The sequence below is a fragment of the Monodelphis domestica genome, chromosome 1, assembly GCF_027887165.1.
Source record: "Monodelphis domestica isolate mMonDom1 chromosome 1, mMonDom1.pri, whole genome shotgun sequence".
NCBI classification, from domain to species: Eukaryota; Metazoa; Chordata; class Mammalia; order Didelphimorphia; family Didelphidae; genus Monodelphis; species Monodelphis domestica.
Window position 1 is genome coordinate 229918585 of NC_077227.1, and position 9008 is coordinate 229927592.

The window sequence follows — 9008 nt, forward strand, 5'->3', positions numbered from 1 at the left end:
AGACCATGAGAATTGGCCTCAAAGAGACAATTTGAGGATCATTGGTCCACCTGAAAACCCAGAAATAAAAAGAAATCTTGACATTGTACTATAAGAAATTATCCAAGAATTTGGATATCCAAAAAATACCCTAATGTTCTTGAATAATACGGAAAAATAGACATTGAAAGTTCATAGAACAAACTCTACACTAAATCCTTAAAAGACCCCCCCCTCCTCCCCATGAATGTATTAGCCAAATTCAAGAACTTCCAAGCTAAGGAGAAATTTTTACAAGAAGCCAAAAAGAGACAATTCAGATATCAAGGGGGCACCAATCAGGATTACACAAGATCTGGCAGCTTCCACACTAAAGGACCTCAAGGCCTGGAATATGATATTCAGAAAAGGAAGAGAATTGGGTCTTCAACCAAGCATCACCTACCCATCAAAATTGACTATATACTTTCGGGGTAAAGTTTGGGCATTCAACAAAATAGAAGATTTCCAAGTATTTGTAAGGAAAATACCAGAACTAAGAGGAAAGTTTGATATCCAAAAACAAAAACCAAGAGAAACATGAAAAGGTAAATAAGAAAGAGAAGGGAAATGGAAAAAATGTTTTCTTATTAAAATTTTCTTCTTTAAGGGCTTTAATAAGATCAAATTGTTTCTATTAATATATGAAAAAATGTTATTTGTAACTCTCAAAAGTTATATTCATTATTATAGTAATTAGAAGAATTATTCATAGGTAGAGATTGGGGTAATAAGCTGTCTAAGATGATACACAAAAAAAAGAAAAGGAGAGGAGGGAATAGAAGATGGCATCAAGAGAAAATTGAAGGAATAAGATAAATAGGATAATCTATATCACACAAAGAGGTGTATGGGAAGGGGAGGGGAAGAATACTATTATAAGTAGGAGAGGAAGAGAGTGCTAATAAGTAATACTTAAACCTTCCTCTCAGTGAAATCAATTCTGAGAGGGAAGAGCATCTAGATAAATTGGGGTATCAAATTCTATCTTACCCTATAGGGAAAGTGAAAATGGAAAAACAGAGTGGGGGAGTAGGGCATGGAATACAAAAAGAGAGGGAAAGAGAGGGGGAGGGAACTTAATAGACCCTAAAAAAAGATGAAGAAGGGAACAAAAAGGGCGGAGGAAGAAAGGGAAGTATAATAAGGGTGGGGATTAGGGGGACTGATTAAAAGCAAACCATTGGTTTAAAAGGATTTAGCAAAAGAAGAAAGGGCAGAACTAGGAGAGGATATCAAAATGTTGGGGAATATACAAGTGGCAATCATAACTCTGAATGTGAATGGAATGAACTCATCCATAAAATGAAAGCAAATAACAGAGTGGATAAGAAACCAAAATCCTACCATATGTTGTCTACAAGAAACACACATGAGCCTGGTAGATACTCACAGAATAAGGATCAAAGGCTGGAGCAAGATCTATTGGGCCTCAACTGAGAAATAGAAGGCAGGAGTTGCAATAATGATATCTGACAAAGCCAAAGTAAAAATAGATCTGATTAAAAGAGATAAGGAAAGTAATTACATCCTGATAAAAGGCAGTATAGACAATGAGGAAATATCAGTAATCAACATATATGCATCAAATGGTATAGCATCCAAATTTCTAAAGGAGAATCTAGTGGAGTTGAAGGAGGAAATAGATAGTAAAACTATACCAGTGGGAGACTGGAACCTTCTTCTATCAAATCTAGATAAATCAAACCAAAAAATAAATAAGAAAGAAGTAAGAGATGTGAATTAAATCTTGAAAAATTAAAGTTAATAGATATGTAGAGAAAAATAAACAGGGCAGAAAGGAATATACCTTCTTTTCAGTAGCACATGGTACATTCACAAAGATTGACCATGTAGTAGGGCATAAGACATGGCAAACTAGTGCAAAAAAGCAGAAATAATAAATGCAACCTCATAATGCAATAAAAATAATAATTAGTAAGGGTACATGGAGAGTCAAAACCAAAATTAATTGGAAATTAAATAATATGATTGTACAAAATCAGTTAGTTAAAGAACAAATCATAGAAACAATCAATAATTTCATTGAAGGAAATGACAATAATGAGACATTCTTTCAAAATCTATGGGATGCATCCAAAGCAGTACTCAGGGGGAAATTTATATCCTTGAGTTCATATATCAACAAATTAGGGAAGGCAGAGGTCAAGGAATTGGGCATGCAAATCGAAACACTTGAAAGGAAACAAATTAAAAATCCCCAGATGAAAACTAAATTAGAGATCCTAAAAATTAAAGGAGAAATTAATAGAATCAAAAGTGAAAGAACTATTGAATTAATAAATAAGACTAGAAGCTGGTATTTTTAAAAAACAAATAAAATAGACAAAGTACTGGTCAAACTAATAAAAAAAGGAAAGAAGAAAACCAAGTTAAAAGTATCATAGATGAAAAGGAAGGACTCACCTCTAATGAAGAGAAAATTAAGGCAATCATTAAAAACTATTTTGCCCAATTATATGGTAATGAATATGGTAATCTAGGTGATATGGATGAATATTTACAAAAATATAAATTGCCTAGATTAACAGAAGAAGAAATAGAATACTTAAGTATTAAGTATCAGAAAAAGAAATTGAACAAGCCATCAAAGGACTCCCTAAGAAAAAATCCCCAGGCCTGATGAATTCACAAGTTAATTCTATCAAACAATCAAAGAACAACTAATCCCAATTTTATATAAACTATTTGACAGAATAAGCAAAGAAGGAGTTCTACAAAATTCCTGTGATGACACAAATATAATAGTGATTCCAAAGCCAGGCAGGTCAAAAGCATAGAAAGAAAACTATAGACCTATCTCCTTAATGAACATAGATGCAAAAATCTTAAATAGAATACTAGCAAAAAGACTCCAGCAAGTCATCACAAGGGTTATTCATTATGATCAGGTGGGATTTATACCAAGAATGCAAGGATGGTTCAATATTAGGAAAACCATCCACATAATTGATCATATTAAGCAAACCAAAAAAAAAATCACATGATTATCTCAATAGATGCAGAAAAAGCATTTGACAAAATATAATACTCATTCCTATTGAAAACACTAGAAAGTATAGGAATAGAAGGGCCTTTCCTAAGAATAATAAACAGTATATATCTAAAAACATCAGAAAGTCATCTGCAATGGTGATAAATTAGAAGCATTCCCAATAAGATCAGGGCTGAAACAAGGATGCCCATTATCACCTCTATTATTTAACATTGTACTAGAAACACTAGCAGTAGCAATTAGAGAAGAAAAAGAAATTGAAGGTATTAAAATAGGTAATGAGGAGACCAAGCCATCACTCTTTGCAGATGATATGATGGTCTACTTAAAGAATCCTAGAGAATCAACTAAAAAGCTAGTCAAAATAATCAACAACTTTAGCAAAGTTGCAGGATACAAAATAAACCCACATAAATCATCAGCACTTCTATATATTTCCAACACATCTCAGCAGCAAGAGTTAGAAAGAGAAATTCTATTTAAAATCAACCTAGAAAATATAAAATATTAAGGAATCTATCTGCCAAGACAAACACAGTAACTATTTGAATAAAACTACAAAACACTTTCCACACAATTAAAATTAGATCTAAATAATTGGAAAAACTTTAATTGCTCATGGGTAGGACAAGCTAACATAAAAATGACAATCCTATCCAAACTAATTTACTAATTTAGTGCCATACCCATTGAACTACCAAAAAACTTTTTTGCTGAATTAGAAAAAACTATAACAAAGACAAAAAATCAAGAATATCCAGGGAAATAATGAAAAAAAAATGTAAGTGAAGGTACCAGATCTCAAACTATACTATAAAGCAGTGATCATCAAAAAAATTTTGGTATTGGCTAAAAGACAGTAAGGAGGACCAGTGGAATAGACTTGGGGTAAGTGACCTCAGCAAGATAGTTTATGATAAACCCAAAGATTCCAGCTTTTGAGACAAAAATCCACTATTTGACAAAAACTGCTAGGAAAATGGGAAAACAGTACAAGAGAGATTAGACTTAGATCAACATCTCACACCCTACACCAAGGTAAACTCAGAATGGGTAAATGACTTGAATATAAAGAAGGAAACTATAAGTAAATTAGGAGAACACAGAATCCTATACTTGTCAGATCTTTGGGAAAGGAAAGATTTTAAGATCAAGCAAGAGTTAGAAAAAATTACAAAATGTAAAAGAAATAATTTTGATTACATGAAATTAAAAAGGTTTTGTACAAACAAAACCAATGCAACCAAAATTAGGAGGGAAGCAACAAATTGGGAAAAATCTTCATAACAAAAACCTCTGACAAAGGTCTAATTACTCAAATTTATAAAGAGCTAAATCAATTGTACAAAAAAAAATCAAACCATTCCCTAATTGACAAATGGGCAAGGGACATGAATAGATAATTTTTTATATAAAGAAATCAAAGCTATTAATAAACACATAAAAAAGTGTTCTGAATCTCTTATAATCAGAGAAATGCAAATCAAAACAACTCTGAGGTACCACCTTACACCCAGCAGATTTGCTAACAGCGAAGGAAAGTAATAAATGTTGGAGGGGATGTGGCAAAATCGGGACATTAATACATTGCTGTTATTGTAAATTGATCCAGCCATTCTGAATGGCAATTTGGAACTATGCCCAAAGGTCACTAAAAGACTACCTACCCTTTGATCTAGCAATAGCACTGCTGGGGTTGTACCCTAATGAGATCATAAGGAAAAAGACTTGGAACAAAATATTCATAGCTGCCCTCTTTATGGTGGCAAAAAATTGGAAAATAAGGGGATGCCCTTCAATTGGGAAATGGCTGAAAAAATAATGGTATCTATTGGTGGTGGAATACTATTGTGCTCAAAGGAATAATTAACTGGAGTAATTCCATGTGAACTGGAATAACCTCCAGGAATTGATGCAGAGTGAAAGGAGCAGAACTAGGAGAACAATGTACACAGAGACTGGTATACTGAGGTACAATCAAATGTAATGAACTTCTCTACTAGCAACAATGCAATGATCAAGGACAATTCTGAGGTACTTGGGAGAAAGAACACTATCCATATTCAGAGGAAGAACTGTGGAAGTAAAAACAAAGAAGAAAAACAACTGCTAGTTCACAAGGGTTGATGGGGATATGATTGGAGATATAGACTCTAAATGATCAATGGGTCTTGATCAATGACAAGTGTAAAACCTCAGAGGAATTGTACATCGGTTGTAGGAGAGGGTTTGGGGGAGAGCAGGAAAAGAACATGAATCTTATAACCATTGAAAAATATTCTAAATTAATTAATTAAATAAAATTTTCAAAAAAAAAACCCATTACTGTCATTTTATAATAGTTGCTAAATATGGGTTCCAAGGCAGAAGAATAGTAAGGGTTAGACAACTGGGGTTAAGTGACTTGTTTGGGGCCACATAGCTAATAAGTGTCTGAAATCAGATTTGAACCCAGGGTTTCTCATCTCCAGTCCTGCCTCTCTATCCACTGAGCTACCTAGCTTCCAATTAATGCTTCCAAATTAATCTTGGCCACAAGTCACATTATTCTCCTACCCAAAATCCCATAGTAGATCCCACCTGACTATCATATATATCTTAGTTTAGTACAAAAGGGTTTCCCTTATATGATTCCAACATACGTTTCTCATTTTATTTTATACTTTTCTTTCTGTTCCTGTTTACTCCTGGGCATTCATCCTAGAATGGGCTCCCTTGGTATCACCTCTCTTCCTTCCACTCGGCTCTGTCTGTTAGCATCCTTCCGTTCCTTCAAGGTCCAGGTTAGGTGCCAACTCTTTCATGAGATGAATTTCCTGATACCTCCATATAAAGTGATTCCTCTGTCCTTGACCCTCTCACTCTGTCCTCTCCTAGGCACTAAGTCATATTATGTTATCATAATAATATCCTTGTCTTATCTCCCAAGTTCATTCTGGGCAGGGGATTTTTGTTGTTCAGTCATTTTTTTAGTTATGTCTGACTCTTTGTGATTCCATTTGGGTTTTTCTTGGCAAAGACAACAAAGTGGTTTTTCATTTCCTTTTTCAGCTTATTTTACAGAAGAGAAAACTGAGGCAAACAGAGTTAAGTGACTTGCCCAGAGTCAAGCATCTAGTAAGTATCTGAGGCCACATTTGGACTCAGAGAGATAAGTCTTTCTGACTTTAGACCTGGCAATCTATCCATTATGCCACTTTTCTTATGCTCTAAATCATAAATGATCATAATTGTATCCTTGCCTTATCCCTTTGTAAACTCATTCTGGGCAGGGACTATGTTATTTTTAATCTTCATATGCCATACACATGCTCCACAGCAGTATTGTACAGTGTTGACCCTGCTGGATTTGCAATCAAGAGGCTTTGACCTAGCTCTAATACTTCCACATCAGAAAAATAGGAATAGGAGTTTGAATGGGGCAGAAAATAATATCAATTCAATGTATATGTCTCAATGTGTTGTCTGCCAAAGGGGACCATGACACAAAGCAGGTTGAGAACCTTTGGTCTAAAGGATTTCCTCAAAGAACTGATTGCTGCCCATAAATGAATCTGGTGTTTCCTAGCTCTCCCTAGGTACCTTTGAACTCATGTTCCCACTTCTCAAGAAAATTTTCCCTTATGTCATCCCTACTGCCTAACTTTCAATCTCTCTCCTATTGCTTCCTTCCTTGATGCCTACAAACATAATCAGGTCTCCCCTATTCTCCAAAAATCCCATACTTGGTCCTGCCTTCTGTTTATGGTCTGTCTTTCTTCCCATAGCTCAACTCAGAAAGCAGTCTTCACACTCAGCTTCAACTTCATTCTGTTCTTTCACTTAATGCCCCTTATCCCCCCAAAAAACAATTAAAAAACTCTGACCTCTGGCTTCCTCCTCTTTCTGCCCTTTTTAAAGTTGCAGATGATTTCTTAAATCAAGTCAATAAACATTTTTTTTATCACAGGTATCTTTGTTAACAGACCATCAGAAAAACAATCATGGTAGAGACCTTTAGTTCATTCTTCTAATAAGCCTGTTGATGTGGTCTTCCCTATTACCAGCATCTCTGTCTTCCATAAAATGTATATGGTCTTTTATCACCCCATGGAGATGATAATTTGAAAGGCCACAGGAAATTGTTGGCAGCTTTGAATTGCTTGCCAACAGTGGAGATCTCATGGATTGAGTCCTTCATGCAGATAATTCTGTATTTACCAAGAGATTTTGCAATAAGGGCATTATCAGTCAGGGCAATTCTCTGTTTCTTGATTTTGCCATAACCCATTTTGTAAATGAAGTCATTTATAGACGTCATGTTTGGGTAACCTCATGCGATATATGGTTCCACAATGTTAATTGAAGCCTTCTGAAGCTTAACAAAAGTGCCACTGAAGAACTGACTAAGAGAAGAAGCTGCGATAATTTGTAGACCTTCATTGATACCTCTGGTTCTGATCATAAAAGCTAACTGGGGTTCAGCAGGTACATAGTAGTTTCCAGCTTTGTGTGTCATCCTAGTCAGCCAGATTTCATTTCTGTACATGTCTATACTCCTTATGATTGGCTTTAGCTTTTTTACAAATAGATTTCCTTAAGTTAAGAACTGGGAATACAAATACAAGCAACAAAGAAAGTCAATCTCTTCCCTTAAGGAGCTTATTTTCTAAAGGGGGGAGAGAACACATAAAAGCCAAGGATGAGGGTAAGAAAAGGAAGGGAATTTCCCAGTGGAATGGTAGTGAAAGTTTGGAGAGCCAGGAATATAACCTCAAGTGGAAAGAAGCCTTAAAATGGGAGAAAAGGAATTGAAGGAGAAGAAGTTGAAGAGATAGAGGATACTTTCAGAGTAAGAAGATTAGGGGTGAAGTGAACTTTAGGGTGCTGGTGGCACAAAAGACAGAGAGCTAGGCCTGGAGTCAGGAAGGCCTGAGTTTAAATCCAGCCTCAAATACTTACTAGTTATGTGACCTTGGGCAAGTCATTTAAGCTTTGTTTGCCTCAGTTTCTGAATTCTAAATAGGGGATTAAAAGTAGTATCTACCTCCCAGGGTTGTTGTGAGGATCAAATGAGATCATATTTGTGCCTGGTTCATAGAGTAAGTAGGTGGATAATAAATTCTTGTTCCTTTGTTTCCCTTGGTAGAGGAAGTCCAGAGAGTCAGGAGTTAGGCCAAATCTAATTTTTTTTTCTTTTCTCAGCCATCCTTCTTTACCTCACTAAAGCCTTTGGGTTATAGATCAATCACTTTTCCTTAATACTTCATTCTTGTTAGGTTTTTGTGAGCTTGCTCTCTCCTGGTTCTCCTCTTCTTCCCAAAATTCTTTTCTGGTTCTTCATTCATATCCCACCCACTAAATATGGCTATGCAAGCCCCAAGAAGGGAGATCTCTATCCTGGGCCTCTTCTTCTTCTTTTTTTAAATTTTATAGTATTTTATTTGATCATTTCCATGCATTATTCATTAAAGACAAAGATCATTTTCTTTTCCTCTCCCCCACCCCCCGTAGCCGACGCATGATTCCACTGGGTATCACATGTGTTCTTGATTCGACCCCATTGCCATGTTGTTAATATTTACATTAGAGTATTCATTTAGAGTCTCTCCTCTGTCGTGTCCCCTCAACCGCTGTAGTCAGGCAGTTGCTTTTCCTCGGTGTTTCTACTCCCACAGTTTGTCCTTTGCTTATGCACAGTGTTTTTTCTCCTAGATCCCTGCAGATTGTTCAGGGACATTACACCGCCACTAATGGAAGAAGTCCATTATGTTCGATTATACCACAGTGTGTTTGTCTCTGTGTACAATGTTCTCCTGGTTCTGCTCCTCTCGCTCTGCATCACTTCCTGGAGGTTGTTCCAGTCTCCATGGAATTCCTCCACTTTATTATTCCTTTTTGCACAATAATATTCCATCACCAACATATACCACAATTTGCTCAGCATTCCCCAATTGATGGGCATCCCTTCGTTTTCCAGTTTTTGGCCACCACA

General features: G+C 35.7%; 1 pseudogene; it reads right to left on the bottom strand.

Moving 5' to 3' along the window:
• Positions 1-7030: 7030 nt before the first annotated feature.
• Positions 7031-8361, bottom strand: LOC100018298 (60S ribosomal protein L7-like; annotated as a pseudogene).
• Positions 8362-9008: the final 647 nt, after the last annotated feature.